Raw genomic sequence first — 20132 nt, 5'->3', positions numbered from 1 at the left:
ACTGCCATGTTTTATTACCATCAAGGCCAGAGAGAGAGAGAGAGAGGGAGTCTTAGAGACAAGAAGAGAATAGGGATTGAGAAACAGAGAAAGAGAGAAGAAAATCTTTTGCCCAAACACTTTGAGAAGCACTGTTTTTACTGAGATTCTGGGGAGCAGATCCAGGTTTTGGGGAGCTTGGAGCTTTTTAATTGACAGGGGGATTATTTAAAGAAAAACCTCCCTCAAAATTGTGAATAAGGAATTAGGCATGAAATCAAATATTTATTACAAATAAGAAAACAGATCATCATAAATTATATATTATAAAAGCCGAAAATACCACAAAGTCACAAAATCTGGAGAAACAACCGACTTACATGAATTAGCTGCCTGGCACACCTCTTAAAACCCTTCCTCCACACATTTTTTTGGGGGTTGCATACTCTTTGATGCTTCTTCATATGACAAGAGTTCTGGAGTGTCAGTTTCCAAAGAGAGAATTAGAAAGAGAAGTCTTTCTTCTGGCACTGGTGGTCAAAATTTGGTTTTTATCATTGATAGTTGGGACTTATAAAACATGAGGCTCCCCCCCCCCCCCCACCAAGTACTTGTTTCTAGGTTAACGCTACAGGTGTGGACCCTGCAACTTTAGAATTGTGATACATTCAGTGCGAGGAACCATGAGCATGTTCAGCACATATTCAACCTCTCGCTCTGCACCCTGTGTCCTGGTGCTGTGACTTGGCACGGAGGGTGGAAAGCTTAGTCACTTAACTAACTGTGAAACTGTGAGCTAGGTCAATATAACTAACACACTTAAAAGCTTCCCCAGTTCAACTTGGCCTGAGCTGGATCCCTAAGTGCCCACGGCCACTCTGGCACTGCTATCCCGAAAGGGAAGTATGATAGAGAAAGCCGGGGACGGAAAGAGATACCTGATTGAACCAATCCGCACTAAAATGTATTTTTAAAAAGTCTCACAACTACATTGCCAGGACCTCTCCTAGAGCCTCCAGGGGGTCTGAGAAGTGAGGGACCCTGATGCCTAAGGCTGCATTGTTTTATCGTCAGTTTATCTCTGCTTAGATTATAAACTTATTTGGGAAGGTGATGGAAATTGCTGGAGAGATGACTCTTTCCCTTCTTACCCCTTATAGCTGAAGAGAGAGACAGTTGCACGGTAATTAAGGGTATACATTTGGAGTCAGTGGTTCTGAGTGCAAATCCTGGCTTTGCAATTTAGGAGTTCTGGGACACTGGGCAAGCCACCCAAACCCTAGCTTTCTCATCTGGAAAAAAAAGGGGTCATAATAGAATTGACACAATGGGTAAATGGACAGTGCGTGTAAAACACGTAACAGCAATCAAGACTGCTGGTTGGTTTTTATTTTCCAGCTCCTGGGGTGGCAGAGTGAGGGCGGAGGGGAGCATCTCATCAAGGAGGGACATTTTCTCTTGGCCTTAAAGTCCTAGGACCTAAACCTCTGAAATGCGGATGCACTTTACCATGGCAATGGGTCCAGTTTAGTGGGAGTCCAGGTGCCAGAAGGAAAGTTGGTCATGAGTGCAACAAGGTAGTGTGAGGCCAAAAAAGGCCATAGATGCTAGACTTTATTTCCCATGATGTGACATGACCAGATCTCTGATTTTGAAACAGAGTCCAGTGGCCTGGGAGAAGACAGCGGAGGAGAGGGGATGAGTGGAATATGAGATCTGTTCAAAGTACTGAGATAGTCCAGGCTGGGTGTTGGGGAATGAACTGGGCAGTGTCAGAGGTTCACACACACAGACACGCAGCCACACAAGCACGTGAACACGCATCTAGAACAACAGGCTCCACACTGATGGCATAGTTAGCCGGCATCTCTATGAATCGTTCATTCCGCTCTCTGCTGGGGCTTGACAACTAGGAGAGCAGACCAGCAGAGCTGTTGCTCGGGCTGGTGCCAGGATGAAGCTGAACCCTTCCAGGCGTGCACCGCACCCTTGCATGAGAGCATCCTGGTCCCCGGAGCCCGAAGGGTCACTCCCAGCGCCGGCTGCAGCTGGCTGACTTGTCTTCACATCCGAGTAGGCTCTTTCTGGGAGCTGGTGGGAGCTGCCAGCCAGTCAGTGCTGGCCTCCAGCAGGCTGATGGGCAGTGCAATTTATTTTATGCTGAAATGACATCAGGACAGCAACGCCTCTTGCAGAAGACAGTTTGGGTTCTGTAATTGCTAGCCGCGAGGCAGGGAGAGAGGTCCCCTTCTCCTCTCAATATCTGCCAGAGTGGCAGAGATGGCATTAATAGGCCCTTTTGGAAAGAGAGACTGAAGCCCCCTTTCCTATCTGCTCACCTGAGCCTCAGCCCACAGTCCTGTGTGGTGGCTCTTCTGTGCCAGACAGGAGCCAGAGATGAGATGAATAGGGACCCAAAGCATTAGCCAGCCTCAGTATGGCATTTTGCCTGTTTGCGAGTTTCTGCCTCGTTTGGATCAAGTACTGTTCTGGAAGCCTCTGCCCATTGATTCAGAAGATTGTTGCGAACCCAATAAATCATTAATGGTCATTCTTATGCTTCCATTTTCAAAACACAGAAAATGGAGGCACAGCTTGCTTCTGATCAGGCAGAATGGAACTTATTTTCCCCTATTAGAGACTGTATTTCTCAGGAGAAACCTGCCCCCTTTCATTTGCCTACATTTGTATCTTTATCCCAGTTGCATAGTGCCTAATACAGTTTTTGGCACATCAATTAGTATTAATTTGTTGACTGCTTGAATTCCAAGATGAATAATAATTTGAGCCAGGTAATGAATTTCTATTATTTTATTATGGGAAGGAGGAGGGAAGATGAGTATATGTCTTCATTCATCCACTCATTCATCGCACAGATATTTACTGAGTGCTTACTGTGTCCTAGGCGCTGACTGTACTACTTGCAGGTGATAGAACAGCAAGAAGACTACAGCTGGCTCCTCAAGGAGCTATGGTTTCTTTTTTTTTTTAATTAAAAAAAAATTTTAATGTTTATTTTTGAGAGATAGAGAGACAGAGCATGAGTGGGGGAGAGACAGGGAGAGAGGGGGACACAGAATCTGAAACAGGAAGGAGCTACAGTTTCATGGGAGATAGATAAGTACTTGACACATTACCTTAGGGGAAGTACCCGGTGCTATGGGAACACATTCCAGAAGTAGTCAGGCCACACAAAGGGTGCCCAGGGTGGTGGTCAGGGAAGGCTTACCAGAGGTGTTGATGTCTCCCCTAGGACCTGAGAGAAGTGTGGGAGTTGGTCCAGTGGAGAGGAGGAGAGATACAGGTGAGTCTAGTGCATGACCCAGGATACCATGGAGCTCCTGGTCCAGCAGAAGAGTTGGCCAAAGAAGGAAGGTAATTGCAACGGAGGGAAGACAGTGTTTAAGGGAGCTTTTATCAGATTAAATATTTCTGGAGACAAACACCTGAACTGACTCCAGGCAGCTCAAGATGAAGGCCATTATGGTTTCTCACAGAATCAAAGGAAATCTGAACAACAAGGGCAATTCCAGGGAGCCCACCAGTAGAGCCTCCTTGGTCTTATCTGTAGGACAACAAATGCCATGAGCTCCTAATGCATGGTCTCTGTGTGCTCAAGTCTTAAACTTCCCAAGAGGAAGGCTCTGATTGGCCAGATTGGGTCAGGCGTCACTACCTTTGGACCAGTTAGGCATGGGCAAGGAAGGGGGGTATGTGTGGACACGGTCAATCCTAACTTGATCCTGTGAAGCCTATCTTTGGTTCTGTGCTTTTGTTTTGTTCTGTTTTTAGAGTGCAAACAGGAAAGGCAGGCATTTCACTAAGAGCAGGTGCAGCAGGGATGTAGGAAATTCAGGAAGGTTTCCTAATGTCTTCACCTTATTGGGCCGGGAAAGTCCTGATATTTATTTGGAAGGGCTATGGGTTTCTTTTTTTTCCATGCTGGCCATCCCTCCCCATGAATGGGTTTCACACAATCAGCCCTAGCATTGCTAGACTTTGGTATGTCCTTCAGTGTCTCTGACAAACTCTGGGAATCTGGAGTGCTGGAGAATTTTCCAACACTATGATTTAAGGGGTCAGGGGGTGGGAGTAGGGATAAAGGTATTTTGGAAGCATGGGGATAAGGGAGAAACTATGTAGACATGTGTGTAGAGAGGGTATAAAGAAATGTGCTACTTTCCTAAGTCTAATTTGGGTTTATCCAAGTGAATAATTTCTCAGGCAGCCAGGAGGAGCCATAAGCCCCATGAGACCAGGGCTGCTCAGAATTCAAGCTGTAGTTCTGACAGCTTCAAATTGGAATCAAGCTCAGTGTTGGTGCCTGTGAGATCCTTCGCTTGCTTTGCTTTATCCTCCAGGCCCAGGGCAGAATTCCCAGAGGCTGAGAACATTGCTCTGCTGTGTCTTTGCAGATTCACAAAAAGGGCAGATGACTATTTAGCCACTCACTCCTCTTCACTTGCCTACCAGACAAATAGCTTGATACCCGTTGGCCCAGAGAGTGAGAAGTCGGGCTCTGAACGAACATCTCTTCTTGGTCAGGACATCTTCCTGCCCCTTCCTCGTGCCCCTGGGTGCTCTTGGCCAACTGAGTGGGCAATTGTTCTTGGCATCTTGAAATACTAGACAACCAAATCTAGAAGGCTTCTCAGATATCTGTATGGGGATTCTTTAATTTTTATAGAAGCTAAATTTGTGCCCAAAGAAGGGATGACACTTGCTCGAAGCCAGTCAGCTAATCTGTGACAGAACTGGCACCAGAACCAAGACCTCTCAAAACCACTGAGCCATCACTTACATTGCTTCTCACACTCAGCTTTCTGTGGGAAGACTGAATGTGCCGAGACCCCAGAACCAGCTTCCTGTCTTGCTGCCACCTTTCCTAAGGGTCAGAGTTGTTCTCAAGCCAGCTCCAGGCATATGGAATAACTCTTGAACTTTCCTTCCTTTCATAAAGCATTTTTTTCCTTGGATAAGGAGATCCTGTGTCCAAGAGTCAGACCCAGACTTTGCTAAAAAGGAGTCACTTGATACAAAGATTTGCTTCTTAGAGCTTTATCACAAACTTAAGGAGCCCCTAGTGCCAGGCTCTGTCTGATTGGTTCCGAGGACAAGTACCCTGTTAGCAGAACTATAGAAGTTCTCATCGTGTCTGAACTATAGAAGAGCACAAGAGGAACTGAACTGGGGGTATTAGACCACTTGTCAGGTTTCAGACCTTGTGCTTTGGACAATTTTATATGGACAGGGTGGTGACAGCAGTGGTCCAAGCTTCTGGAGATTTCCCAGGTGTCCAGGGATGCTGGGATCTCTTCAAGGCCAGTGACCTTGCCTGCCTTTCAGAGCCAACAGCCTCTTCAGATGAGAGACCATGTGAGTCTATCAACTTTTCCCTTTCCTTTCAGGGAGAGCTTCTTCAGGGCTTGAAATGCCAATGTCACAACTGTAGGGACAAGGATTTTATCACTTCTTTAGAGAGTAGTATGATATTTTTCTTTTTTCTTTTTTTTTTTTGGTAGGGGAGAAAGGAGAATGATCAGAAGGAGAGAGATCAGAGTTTTGAAACTCTTTTAGATGGTGAATTTTGTGAGTATGCACGTGTGTATGCACATGTGTGTGTCTGTTTGTGTGCATGTGTGTGTACTTACTCCAAGACAACTCATGATGAATAGCAATCTTCATTCAATATCCAAAGCCATACCTTGTTTAATCTTCCCTGGTAGACTCTGGGTATTTGGTAAAAAGAGCACCTCTCAGGAATAGCGATAATCCCCACTTGAGGGCCGTACTGGGTGTCTCTTTACTGAAGTACCAAATGACAATGATTTACTAGAGGCAAAAATGACAGAATCCAATCCTTCATGAAAATGAAAATAGCTCACAGTTAGTCGCAAGTGCTCTTCGGTAGGCACTCTTACAATCTCTCAACACGCTGAGGATTAACTCATTTAATCCTCATGACCACTCTGTGTAGATAATTTTGTTTTCTTAAATGTATGAATCATGAAGAAACTGAGGCACTGAGAGGTTAAGCAACTTGTCCAAGTCACACCGGTGGCAAGAGGTGGAGCAAAGAATTAAATTCTGCTGCCTGGCTCCAGGTTCTGGCTCTTAACTGCCATGTGATACTACTACTACTACTACTACTACTACTACTACTACTATTACTACTATTACTTCTCCTTCTTTTCTCCCCCCCCCCCTTTGTCTTCTTCATTTTTCATCTTCTTCTTCTTCTTCGTCTTCGTCTTCGTCTTCATCTTCCTCTTTTCCTTCTCCCTCTCCTCTTTCTTCTTCTTTTTTTGATACTTCTTCTTAAGGCCTGTGTCTGAATGACTACTCTGATACCTACTGTTATAGAATCTGAAAGCTGTGGGGTTAACTCAGTATCCGCTAGAGTTGGCTGCATCAGGGAAAAGACTGACCTAGATACATCCTCAAACCACCACCCTACTATGTAGTTTCCTTGAGATTTGACCACTGTTGCTGGCCATCCACTTGCCTACCCCAAATTCTGTAGAATACAGGCCATTCTTATTGGCAGATAGGTCATGGCTAATTCAGTGCTGGTTTTCTTCCACACCACTCCTCACTGTGCAGTTTTCCAGGCAATGCTTAGAAGCCTCCAGTAATGGGGACCATACTGTCCCACAGAGCAGCTCTCTGCATCTTTGGATAATTGTGATTGTTGAAAGTGGAGCTGAAATATGCCTTCCTATAGCCTCTGTCCACTGGTGGAATAGATTTGAGGCCTCAACCATAAATATTTACATATTTGGAGTAAACCTTTACCTACACCCAGAATATTCTCTTTCCCAGGTGACACCTTCTCAATTCCTCCTATGATAGAACTTCAGGACCAACCAAGCCCTCAATGGCTTTGTCCACATTCTTGTTAATGAATCACTGAGATGTAGCCTAGTAAGAACAAAACAGAGCAGGACAATCCCTTCCTTCCTTGCAGAGATTCAATTAATGAGGCTTCAGGTGAGTCACTCTAAACAAACCTCATTCTAGGCTATTCAAAGGGCTTATGATTGATAATCTCAGGGCTCAGAGGCAATATTTACAACTTCGCAAAGGAATCATTTGAAGATCTTTAAAAAATACTAGAAACTCTTATTTAATTGGTCTCATATGTTGTTTAGGTATTAGGATTTTTAAAAATGTTCCACGTATTTCTAATGTATGGCCAAGGTTGAAAACCACTGGTCTTACTAAGGCCAACCTGGAATGCAATCTTTATGAGAGTGAGGACTTGGTCTCTCTGCTTCCCTCCTATATTCCCAGCAATAACAAATGGGCTTGGCACATAGGAAATCATACTCAGAAAGCATTTGTTGATGAATGAATGAATCCCTTGCACATTGCTGAGTGTTTAGTTATCATTTCATCAGTTGTTCCTTATAAAGCAATGGTTGAAGGGCACTGAGAGACTATCTCTGCTTTGGACAGGGAAGGATAGAGTTAGTTGTGTCTGGTTCCTAGCCAACATGCAGTTAAAATTATCTAAGTAGGACAGAACAAAGCTTGCTGGCACATGGGAAGGGCTCTTGGGTCACAGCACTTGTGAAGGAGGCTGGGTTGAGAACATGGTGACAACTTTGTGTTTAATTAACATGGCTCTAGAGGGATCTGGAGCAGAATTTAATGGAGACTAAGATTACCCACAGACTGGAGAAGGGATCAGCTCAGATCAAAGGAAGCATCTAGAGACACGGAATAAGGCCTTGTTGAGAAGAAGTGGGCAAAAGGTCTCCTTTCATTGGCTGGAGATTTTATGAGGCATTTGAGACAACTGAACTCTAAGAGATATGGAGAGGGCCTGCAGTCAGGCTGCAGCTGTGCCTGAGAGTCTGGGCACTCTCCCTGCATCCAGGAGACGGCCTCCATGGAGACCTGAGGAGCTCATCCTCACCCTCCACTTCCACCTTATGTTCAGCATGAGCACACAGAGGTTCCAAGGGGGAAGAAGCCACGTAGAGGGAAGGACATTGAATATGAGAGGAAGGAGTATGATAGAGGCACCAGGTACAGGAGTCATGAAGTAGGAAGAATCTGGTAAGAAGCAGCTTTCTGAAGGGCAAATGTTGTGGAAATATTATAAAGAAAGGAAAGGATGTGTATGGTTAGAAAGGACTTGAATGTGTGTTTAAGATAAGCAAGATGGAAAGCTCATAGCTTTCCCTTGGTAACTATCAGGGAGGGGAACTGATAATGTGTATATTATCTCAATTAAATCTCATAATTCCCCTCAAAGATAGAGTGTCAACCTTATATATAGATGAGGATGCTGAGGCTCACAGAGATTGAGTGACTTGCCTAATGTCACCAAACCAAGCAACTGAAGAGTTGGATCACACATAAATTTGCCAGTCTCAGAAGCTACAGTTCGGAGAGGAGAAACATGGATGGATGGGGAAAGCTCAACCTTCAAATCTCATTGTTTAAAGAAGCTAGGTTTATATTGATATAAGTCATATGGTATAATTGATGTAAGTAAATAAATTGATATAAGTAATATAAATAATGTCTTCCTTCTAATTGCCCAATCTATGTAGGAAAAAAAAAACTATCAGGAGGCTGTGAATTACTTGCAAGTATGAATTACTTTCCAAGGTCTTGCCTTCCAAATTCCCTTGAGATGGAACACGTCTTTAAACTGTCAGGCCAAATCCTCCCAGTGCTGAAGGATTGGGACAGGACTTCCAACGGTATTAGTATCCCACCCCCTTCCTCTCCTTCCATCTGGAATGTGAAGCAATTACTATAGTGGAAAAAGCACAGGGCCAGGAAACATGACATTTGAATTTAAGGCTTGCCTTTGCCACTGTCTCTCCTACACCTTTCCCTCTCTTTTCTGGTTGACAGAATCCCTCTTCCCTGTGGGGTGCTCATGCTAACTGGTTTTTATGGAGCTGTCCCACGGTCACTGTCTGTAAGTGTCTTGTAATTCAGAGCTGCTGATTACCATCTTTCCAGTCAACTGTAAAGAAGAAGAGAGAGACAAAGTTCTGACAATGCTTGAGCACCTAGGTCCCACTGTGCTGGGTTCTGCGTCATTCAGTTATGTGATCCCATGAATACCAGATTGCAAAGATAGCCCCGGTAATGTCTCCCATCTCTGTGTGCATGTTTCTTTGCAATGTAATGTTGTCTCCTCTTATAGACAAATAGAGTCTATTTCCCCTCCCCTTGAGTCTGGGATGGTCTTGTGGTTTGACTGGGTCAACAGAATGTGGCAGAACAGGAGGTATGGCTTCTAAGCTTGCTTTTAAACTGCACCTTCAGCTCTTTTCCTCTCTAAAACTTAAGACCATTGTGCAGTGAATAAGCCTGATCTAGTTCTCTTGAGGGTGGAAGAACACATGAAGAGAGAGGCCCAGCCAACCCAACCAGATCAGCAGAGCCCTGGTCAGCCGGCCAGCTGAACGAAGACACAGTGAGTGGCAGAAGAGCCATCCTACTAACTCAGCAGATTTTTGAGAAATAATAAATTGCTATTATTTTAAGTCTCTACTTCTGGAGTGGTTTGTTATGCAGAAATAGATAACTGATTCATGAAAATGCAGCTACCAGCTCATTCTGCGACCTTGTGTATCCACCCCCCAAGTTTTTATTTCAAATAAAGCAAAATCAGCTTTTGCTAATTTGATCTGCATAATAATTTATCTAAAATAAATCAGGCCATCAGGAGGGCTGAAGTACAATAATCAAAGCTACTCAGCCAGAAACATACTCTTAAATTTGTCTCCACCAGAATCCCTCCCATGGCTCTGCCAGGAATTCATCATTGCCAATGATGCCGGAAAGAGCATTCCTTCCTACCTGCTGGTCTTTGCATCACTAGCTCCTGATTCGAAGTCTGGGGTGGGTGCTTCTGATTGATCAATTTGAGGTCACACATGTACATCTTGGCTACAAGGAGTCTGGGAAACTAAGTCTGTCATTTCAGCTGTTATAAAGGGAGGCAGTTTCACAAGATGGTGGATTTTTCCAAATGTAGGAAGTGGTCCAAAAAGCATGACCAATGGCCTTTACTGTTTACCCCTTTTTAATCACACAGATCAACATCAATGTATGCTCTTCTTTCCATATTTGCACTTCTAAAAGAACAAGTCCCTAATGTAATTCAGCTATCTCTTAATCCCAAACAATTTATTTCCTTCCTAGATTCTCATCAGATATTATATCTAGCTTCAAGCTAAGGATCTGTGGTTGGTATCTATCATTTCTCTAGCTCTGGCATGAATTTGCATTAATATTATGTAATTTACAGAATAAATTGTGAACCTGAGCACACCAAACATACTCTGTATGAAAAAGTGAGAAGCAGGGAGAAGAATGGAGGGTCACATTTGTTAAAATATATAAATATGTGCATACTACAACTTAGAAGATGATTCACATAGGTACTTCTATCCTTGTTTGCACTATAGTTGACATTTAGTTTCTTTATGGATGGTATTAAATTTTCCTCCTCCATTAACTTACTCATGTTTCTTTTTGTTTTCATTCAGTACTCAGTCCAGGTTTTAAAACATTGGTGGCAGATGCTAACATTCATTTTTGCGGGATTTTATCCTTAAGTAGTTTTATCTGCATAGAGTTGCAATGGTTTTCCATCAATCTATATTACTACTGGAAATAGAAATATCATAAGTCACCTTATGGTTCCCCTTGTGCTCAATTCATACATCTTCCAGACTCAGTGTGTTGCAGTAATAATATTCCCCTCTGATATTCTAGAGCAAGTGCTCTAAGCAACATAGTAATCCCATTTGTTAGCCTGTTCATTCAGAGGGAATAGGAACCACAAATGGCTAAGTTAGAGCCTCAACTTTCAATTCAGTGAGCTAATTGTAGTGCTTCCTGGTAGGCACATTCTTCCTGGGATGTTAACATTTCTAAGTCTGCAATGCCCAGAGTCATAAAGATTGGAAGTGCAAACTTTGCTAACATATTTAGTTAACAGTGAGAAGTGCCATCCCCACGTCCAACCTTTGGTTTCTAGACTCATGATTTCTAGCTATGTACAAAGTATGAATACATCATCCTGTATATTTCATGACACCTCCGCTGTGCAGTGAGTTGAGCAAGGAGTAGCTACACCTTAGACATGAGCATACTGGGGATATAACTTCATGAACTTATTTGTACCATTAAGACTTTTTTGAGCTTGGTCCTGCTTGTATCACTTCCACAGATAATGGTGTGTTGCTGGGCCTGACTGATTTATATAGTGAGCTGGATTAGATAACATCCAATTCAGGGTAGGTAGCCCAGGTTGCATGATTATCTGGTATCCAGTGGCCATGCATTCAACCAAGGCCTAGTAGCAAGCTAAGAACTGTTTTTCTTAAAATGGTGATAGTAACTTGCTGAAGAGAACCTGGCTTTCTCTGGAACCTCAAGGACCTATTCTACAATTCTCTCCAACCTTGCTTCAAACTCCATACAATGTCCTGATCTGCCAAAGACCCCTCAAGGAGCATTAAATCTTGTGGATCAGAAGCACCATCTGAAGAGATGCTTACATTGCAGCCTGACCTGGTTAGAAAACTAGTTAGTTTTCTTCCTTTGACCTCTACTAGAAGTTGGCAGCCTTCTTGACCTCCTGGAAAATGGACTGGAACAGGAACCAAAATGTAGTATATGTTGCTTCTAAAATCCCAAAAGACCCCTGAAATGTTATGCTGGTTTTCTTCATTTTAAGAGGCACAAGGTAGAGGAAATTGTCTTTGATTTTGGAGGAAATGAATATAGACATAGTCCACCTTTGGCTTTCTTCCATTGTACTTAGAAGGCACTTATATTTTCTTGTTTTTTTTTCCCCCTTCACATTTCTAGTATACATGTATCTCACTAAGGCATATAGTGAACCATTACTTCTTGCTGTTCACATCTTATGTCAACCCCCTGTAAACCAGCATATTCTTGGTGAATGTAAGATGATGAAGGTCTCAGAAAACTAATTTGTGGTACATATCTGATGGTAAACATACCCCCACAGCCAGACAAAGAAGGTGAAATCTTCAGGTGTTCCTTCCTTGGAAGATAGAGAGGAAAAGTATTTGCAGGCTAGCTACATTCCAGGTGTTATGGAATATGTTGATTTGTTTCAGTAGAAAGGCCATATCTGACACTATGATTATAACTAGAATTACCATTTGATTATATTTACAATTATTCATGGCCACTGCCTTCAGAATTGGGCAAACTGGTCAGTTAAATGGGAATGTAAGAGAAATCAATATCTCTGCATCTTTCAAGTATTGAAGGATGATACTAAATCTCTGAATTTTTATGGAAGCATGCTTGCATTTTATTTACCATTTGGGTAGTGAGAGGTAACTCTAGGTGATTTTAGTTGACTCTTATTACCTAGGAACCTTTATTTCCTTGTTCTCTAGTAAAAGATCCTGTGTGAGGATGATGCTGATTACTAAATATGTCTATTCCACCCATATGCTCAGGAACTGGGTAAATGACCAAAGGTTTGGGCCTTACTGAGCCTACCATGAGATAGATATAGGTAGAACTCCATTAATTGCCTACCACCCATTAGTACCTACTCTGACACCACAATAGTGTTCTTGATCTTCAGAGTTTACTATTATCTTAGAGCCAAGGAAGTGTCTAGTAATCTTGAGAGGGACTGTAGGTATTTCCTTTTCCCTAGTACACAGATCATCTGGTAAATGGTTGAAGGGCAATTTGGGGACTTCTGGAGAAAGGATTCAGGGTATAGTTACTACATAACTGCAGGAGTCTTACACAAGGGTACTCAGCTTCCCTTTCATACAAGGAGAACTCAGTCTGTGAATTGACTCAGATAGGAGGATTGAGTAAGGGACCATATAGCATTAGGGTATTTTAGGCTTCAGTAACAGAAAATCTTGGGTGACTTAAACAATAAGAAAATGTATCTCATGTAATGAGACATCTGAAGGCAGAGTTGGTTAATTCAACAGCTCAAAATGTCATCAAGGACCTGGGCTTTTTACCTTTCTTTGCTCTGCCCTTCTCAGCATACTGGTTTATTTCTCTCCTTGATTGCAAGTTGGCCACCAGAACCACATACATCAGGTAATATCTAACAGAAGAGGGACTCTTCCTTCCTTACAGTTTGGTTTTTGAGTAGGGAATCTGCTCCCAGAAATATTGGACCTTCTGTTAGAAACAAGAAAGGTGAGGGGGGGGTGGAGAGAGGGTGATTCATGAATGGTTGTTAGGTGGGAAATGAGCAAGGTCTGCTATGGACTTCAACTCTCAATCATGATGGCATAAGTATCTAAGTCTGTCAAATCAATAAGGACCTTACTGGTGTGTCCATCTCTGTTCTTCTGGGTTACCAAGCTGTCATATCAGTGACTCTATGGGTCAGATTATTCTGATTATTGGGCTGGCCAGCTGCCTATTGTGATAGTCAAGCTCACTATGTCCAGCAATTAGTGCCATTCCCAAGCCTGTGTTGCTTATGACATCCAATCCAAAAGCATCTCATTTCCAACTACAGCTTTTCTCCACCAACATTCTTAGCTGACAGATAACAACCACTCTGGCTTTTCATAAAGACGTTGGCCCTCCCTTAACAAGGTATTTACCATTGCCTTGACCAAAAAAAAAGTGTATTTTCAGTCCTCTTGGGAGACATAGTTAGGAGATGAGTAAGCAGTCATGATAAATCCCCTCCAACATTCCTAAGTCCCTTGGTCTTCGAATTTATTTCCTCTAAATTATACCTTATAACTTCTGGCATCTCAACTACATTTAGTATGGAACACAAATGAGTCCAGATTTCTGTCAACCTACCCAGAAAACAATTAAAATGACTCCTGGATACTCCAGCTAGTAAATCAAATGCAGAGTCACTGACAGATGCCACTGTATCAGTATACTCGGCAGACCTAAAATTATGGTTTTCTCTTGGCCTAGCACTTAAAAAAATTTTTTTTATAGTTTATTTATTTTTGAGACAGAGAAAGACAGGACATGAGTGGGGGAGGGGCAGAGAGAGAGGGAGATACAGAATCTGAAACAGGCTCCAGGCTATGAGCTAGCTGTCAGCACAGAGCCCGACTCGGGGCTCGAACCCATGAACCACGAGATCATGACCTGAGCCGAAGTCGGACACTTAACCGACTGAGCCACCCAGGTGCCCTGGCCTAGCACTTTTAGGATCTACTCCCCATGTCTCTGCTAATACCACTGATCACAGTCATGCACTTTTGTCTATAATATTTTTCTTTCAGATATTGGATATGGACTTCAACCCTCCCCATGCCTTCTCCCTTACCCTGTCCCAGGGACATGCTGAGATCTAACTCTAGTTGCAGGTGGAGAGACAATAAGGGGAAGAGGAAGTTGAGGATAAAGAGAATTGGCTTTCCTTTGCATAGTAACACCCTCAGGTTAGATCACTGGGATTTTTACGTAAGGTGGAAATAGACACATAGGAAGAAAAGGAGAGGTTGCTTTGGCTGACAAGAGAGATAGGAATCAATGAAGTTCAGAAATTCAATGCTTTCCGAGTTAGCTGAATCTTCCCATAAATCTCTGTTTCAATTCCCAGGTCTACCTGTTTCTTGATCAATGCTCTAATTTTCACCTAAGCAATAGTGCAAGGCTGAAAATTCAATTAATCTTGTAATTCAGCAACCTGCAGGCTAAAACTTTGAACTTGATTTTTATCTATTTCAGTACTGTGGCTATAGACAAAAGAGATTCTTCTAGTACAGTCATAGAAAATCCTTGGCTTTCATTTCTTTTCTTGAGTTGAGAACTTAGGAGTTTGTGTCTTTTTAAATTCTTTCTTCTAAAAAATCCACCTAACACTATTAGAAGCAAGCATTTTACTTTCAGATGTTGAATTTCTCATGTCCTTTTCATTGTTCTTTTTTATCCTAAACCTTGAGTTCAATAGGGATAGGTGACTACAGGTGAAAACTTAATGGTTTTCGCTATTGTTTACCATGCTTAAGAGTCACACCTCTTAATCCTGGGTAAATTTTCACTGCGGTCAACCCTGACCATGCCCCAGACCAATTTGACTTTTGATTCTTGCCAATTTCTAGAGGAAGTGTTTCTGCCCAACCCTTGGTATCATTTTTGGCATCAGTCCAGCTTTTAATTTGCAAACAACAGAAAGAGACCATGGCTAAGTCAGGGAGGAAGAAAAAGGTTGATGAAAAGGATATTGAGTAGTTCACCGAGTCAGGAGCTGTATAGACAGAAACAACATCCAAAACCACAGCTTCTGAGGTAAAATCTCCCTCTGCCCCCTTTCCATTGAATCACTGTCTTCCAATCAGAGCAGGAGTCTCTAACTGGCAAATGATGAAGCCAAGTGCCTATGTCCTGGCTACAGAAGAAGCACAGGGAGTAATTATCTGGCATTTTTAGTTTCTGTAGTGGGAGGTGGTCTCCAATTCCATGCCTGGACTCTGAAGGTCAGAGATTCCCCCAGCAAAAGAAGGCACTGAATTGCTAAACAGCCAAAGCAAATGGTAGATGTCCATTAGCTCCTGTAGAAGTCACTCCTTTCTGTGTTTCTCAGTTTCCTCATCTGTAGAAAGAAGAGTTTGCAGTAGATGGTCACCAAGGTTGTGTCCAGATCCATCACTCTGCGGCTTTGTCACTCCTTTTTGTCCTGTGCAGAGTAGACAATCCCAGCTCAGATTGTTCTGGCTAAAGGCACTGAAGACTTGCATTGCTCCGAGCCACAGGTGGGGGCGGGGGGGGACATAGGGGAGTTAGCTTGAGACTAGCCATCCGAGGGGGTGAAGGCCCCCCGCCCCCAGCTCCTGGCTGCTGTTATGCTGAGCCCTGTGCAGCTGTTTTTGCAGCAGGCTTACACTGATGCAGAAAATAGAAGCTGTGTCAGGCCAGCACCGTGAGTAATCCAGAGAACAAAGTCATTTTTCAAGACACTGCCCTGTTTGAACACTGGGCGTCGAGGTGACAGATTTTGTAGTCACGTTATGGGGAAAAACCCACTACCTTGAGTGATTTTGAAGCCTTTAGAAATATTTGGCAAGTGTGAAGAGTTGGTTCCCCACATTTTCTCTTTAATCAATTGCTTCTTTAAGAAGTGGCTGCGTGAAGGGAGAGAGCTGTGTATCTCCCCCCCTCCCTCTGGCTCCCTTTCCAGCGCACTGGTTTTTCAATACGAAGAGGCAAAACTTTTTCCACAATCCCCGAAATGGTGCCTGCATATTAAAAATACACCAGCTTTCTTAGCTGTTTGCCTGCGGATTTGTTTCATTTCATACCTCACTGAAGCCTCCTCTCTGTTCAGAACGCACTGTACCCAGTTGTGAGGAGAGACGGGGGGTGGGGGGGAGAACTTTGGAGAGCATCACTTGTTTTCTTAGCAGACTCTGAGAAGTATTGAAATTGAAGTTTGAGCTTTAAATGAATAGAAACCTGAGGACTTAAGGAGGAATTTTTATTATTTTAAAAAATATTTTTAAAAATATAATTTGGTGTCAAGTTAGCTAACATACAGTGTATACAGCGTGCTCTTGGTTTCCAGGGTAGATTCTTGTGATTCATCGCTTACATACAACACCCAGATCCCAACAAGTGCCCTCCTCAATGCCCATCACCCATTTCCCTCTCTCCCCTCTGCCCCCTTATCAGCCCTCAGTTTGTTTTCTGTATTTAAGAGTTTCTTATGGTTTGCCTTTCTCTCTGTTTGAAACTATTTTTACCCCTTCCCTTCCCCCATAGTCTTCCGTTAAGTTTCTCAAAGTCCACATATGAGTGAAAACATGATATCTGTCTTTCTCTGACTTATTTCACTTAGCAAAATACCCTCCAGTTCCATCCATGTTGTTGCAATGGCAAGATTTCATTCTTTCTTATTGCTGAGTAGTATTGCATTGTGTATAGAAACCACATCTTCTTTATCCATTCTTCAGTTGATGGGCATTTCCATAATTTGGCTATTGTTGATAGCGCTGCTATAAACATTGCAGTACCAGTGCCCCTGTGAATCAGCACTCCTGTATCCTTTAGATAAATTCTTAATAGTGCTATTGCTAGGTTGTAGGTTAATTCTATTTTTTTTTTTTTTTCCGGAACCTCTGCACTGTTTTCCAGAGCGGCTGCACCAGTTTGCATTCCCACCAACAGTGCAGAAGGTTCCCGTTTCTCCACATCCTAACCAGCATCTGTTGTTTCCTGAGTTGTTAATTTTAGCCACTCTGACTGGTGTGAGGTGGTATCTCAATGTGTGTGTGTGTGTGTGTGTGTGTGTGTGTTTTCAATGTGGTTTTGATTTATATTTCCCTGATGATGAGCGATGTTGAGCATCTTTTCAGGTATCTGTTGGCCATCTGGATGTTTTCTTTGGAAAAGTGTCTGTTCATGTTTCTGCCCATTTCTTCACTGGACTATTTGTTTTTCAGGTATTCAGTTTGGTAAGTTCTTATAGATTTTGGGTACTAGCCCTTTATCTGATGTGTCATTAGCAAATACCTTCTAGGAGGAATTTTAATTCCCTGGCTTGCCTGGAGTTTGGGTCCTGGCCTTGCCCACACCTGAGGGTGGGGTCTACAAGTCACCTCCCAAGTGACCCTACAAGTCACTTCCCAAAAGGCAGGCACTAGGATACAGGGTCTGAATCAGTGCCACCTTTTTGCTATGTCCAGTTGGGGTGCAGGATCACCTCTATGCACCTAAATGAGTGGGGCAAAGATCGGCACAATGGAAGATGAGACTCCACGTCAGAAACCAAACCATTTTCCCTTACATCTGTTTACCACCTATAGTAAGTTAAATTGCGTTTCTCCCTGCCCCCTCTCAATAACTCATATTTGCCCAGAACCTCCTAATGTGAACTTACTTGGAAATGGAGTCTTTGCAGATGTAATTAAGGATTAAGGATCTAATGATTATTTTAGATGAAATCGTGCTGGAGTTGGGGTGGGCACGAAATCCAGTGACGGGTGTCCTTATAAGAAAAGGGGGGACTCAGAGAGACAGAAAAAGGCTGTGTGAAGACAGAGCAGAGATTGTAGTGATGAGTTGTAAGCAAAGGGCTGTCAGGGATTGCCAGCAGCCATCAGTATCTAAGAGGCAGGCAGGGCACAATTTTCCTAGAGCCTCCAGAGGGAACCAACCTTGGTCAGCATCTTGATTTTGGACTTCAGTCTTCCCAAACCATGAATGAAAAAATTTATGTTGTTTTAAGTCCCCAAGTTGAAGGTGATTTGTTACAGCAGCTTAGGAAGCTAATACGTAACCTACCGAATGTCCCTTTGCCATCTTGCCCTTGGCCCATAATGTCCTGCAAAACTTTCTCCTCTCTCAGTTTCAGCTCAACTGTCACATCCTTAGTGAACTTCCTGAATCTTCATTAAACATTAGTCATCTCCTTCTGTGCTCCCACAGCCTCAGCACTGACTTAGTTCCCACTGTGTTTAGTGAGTTATACTAGTGTGTTCTTCCTTCCTAGATGGTGGGCCTTCCAGGGCAAGGGCGGATCTCCTCAGCTCTATCTTTACTTTTCAGTAAAGTGCCCGACACATTGTAGATGCTAGTCAATGGGTGTGAAAATGGATGGAATGGGACAATGGCATCCTCTAGGGTCTCCTAAACTTCTGGAGAGGGGCAATTTGGCCCTGTGATCACTCTCTCTCTCACCTCGATGCTTTTCTGCCCTTCTGATGTCATCTCTGTCCTCTGCACTTAGCTGCCTACTGTGAACACATCTCTACCTACATGTTAACGGCTAATCTTGCTGTGGGCTGTTCCCAGTGTAAGGCAAGGTTCTTTCTGGGGCCATCCGTATTCATAAGGTAGAAGAGCCTCACACTTAAGGACATCTGGTGTGTGTGTGGAGGGGGGTAGGAGGGTGACCTACTGGCTCAACTGAGAATAGAGAGATGGAAGGTAGGGAGGAGCAATGGCCGCTTCTGAAACACTGGCCACCCCTGGGGGACACGGTTCATACTGCCATCTCTCCCTCTGTATTGTGTCTACCGCTGCACCCCCACCATCCTCCCCCATTCCTGCCAACCACCAAATGATCATTGGGTGTAAGGAAAGCTCTCTGTCCTCACTGAGCTAGCTTGTATTTTGTTGTTGTCACTGCAAGACAAAACCCCAGGAACCCGACAGAATTAAACTATTTTATCTTCTTTAAATTTTTAAACAAAAGGAAGAAAGAGAAGCAGAGGTTGTGTTCAGACAGCGTCTTGGGCGCGGGCACACGACAAAGTGAGGTGGTGAGAGCCGTGGGGCTTGCGTGAGCTGAGCCGATGCCACGTGCCCTCCCTGCGGTGTGGACCCGAGACCTCGAAGGGTCCATGAACGGTTTGGCCAGTGTGGCTGGCACGTGATGGGGCCTGGGAGAAGGCAGCCAGGGAGAGCCAGGGTCCCTCTCCAGTGCTGGGGACTGTGCCCCCTACCACAAGCTGTGAGCTGCTCTCCACCAGGGCTCCCGAGGGTACCCTCGCCCCCTCAGATGCTCAGAGAAGTGGCTGAGTGCGGCCGGGGGCCTGTGGGGACCGCGGCGGATTCCAGTTCAGAGGCCACGTAGTCTGAGGCTGAGGATGATTTATGAGGAAGGCTTTGGTTTCCCTGACTTCAGCTCCCTCTGGACTCTCTGGAAGGTTCTGGTCATTTTATTTCGTTTCTAAATCACCAGATTGTCCTTCACCCTGAGCAAATGGTCCTGGGACTTAAAGGGAGCCATTCTGCTGGAGCCATTAATCACAGAAGCCTGGCGGGGTCCTGAGGGGAACTTTCCTCACCTTCTCTGCTCTACTTCTGTGGCAGGTTCTCTGTCCTAGAACTGTCTTCTTCCCGTGACTCAGGTTTCCCTCTGACCAGGGACCAGGCCTCGTGCGGAGGAGAGAGAAGGAGAGAAAGACTGGCTCAGTTACTCCCTCCCTCATTCATTTATTCATTCTGTATCAAGTACTACCCTTGCGCCAGGCTCTATCTATCTAGGAACATTAGGCACAAAGCACACACACACAAAGCTGCCCTCAACGAGCTTATGCTCTCGTTCCTGATGGACTTAAACGGTGGTTGTGCGGTGTCTCACTGCTGACCAGAGGCAGAGAGTGAGACAGAGCGATGCGAGCCAGGGATCCACATGCTGGAGTCCTTATCCTCAGATACCCCTGCTTCTCAAA

This window comes from Hyaena hyaena, unplaced genomic scaffold (assembly GCF_003009895.1).
Source record: "Hyaena hyaena isolate Hyena2069 unplaced genomic scaffold, ASM300989v1 scaffold_505, whole genome shotgun sequence".
Classification (NCBI taxonomy): domain Eukaryota; kingdom Metazoa; phylum Chordata; class Mammalia; order Carnivora; family Hyaenidae; genus Hyaena; species Hyaena hyaena.
The sequence above is the reverse complement of the archived record's forward strand: the minus strand, read 5'-3'. Positions refer to the sequence as shown.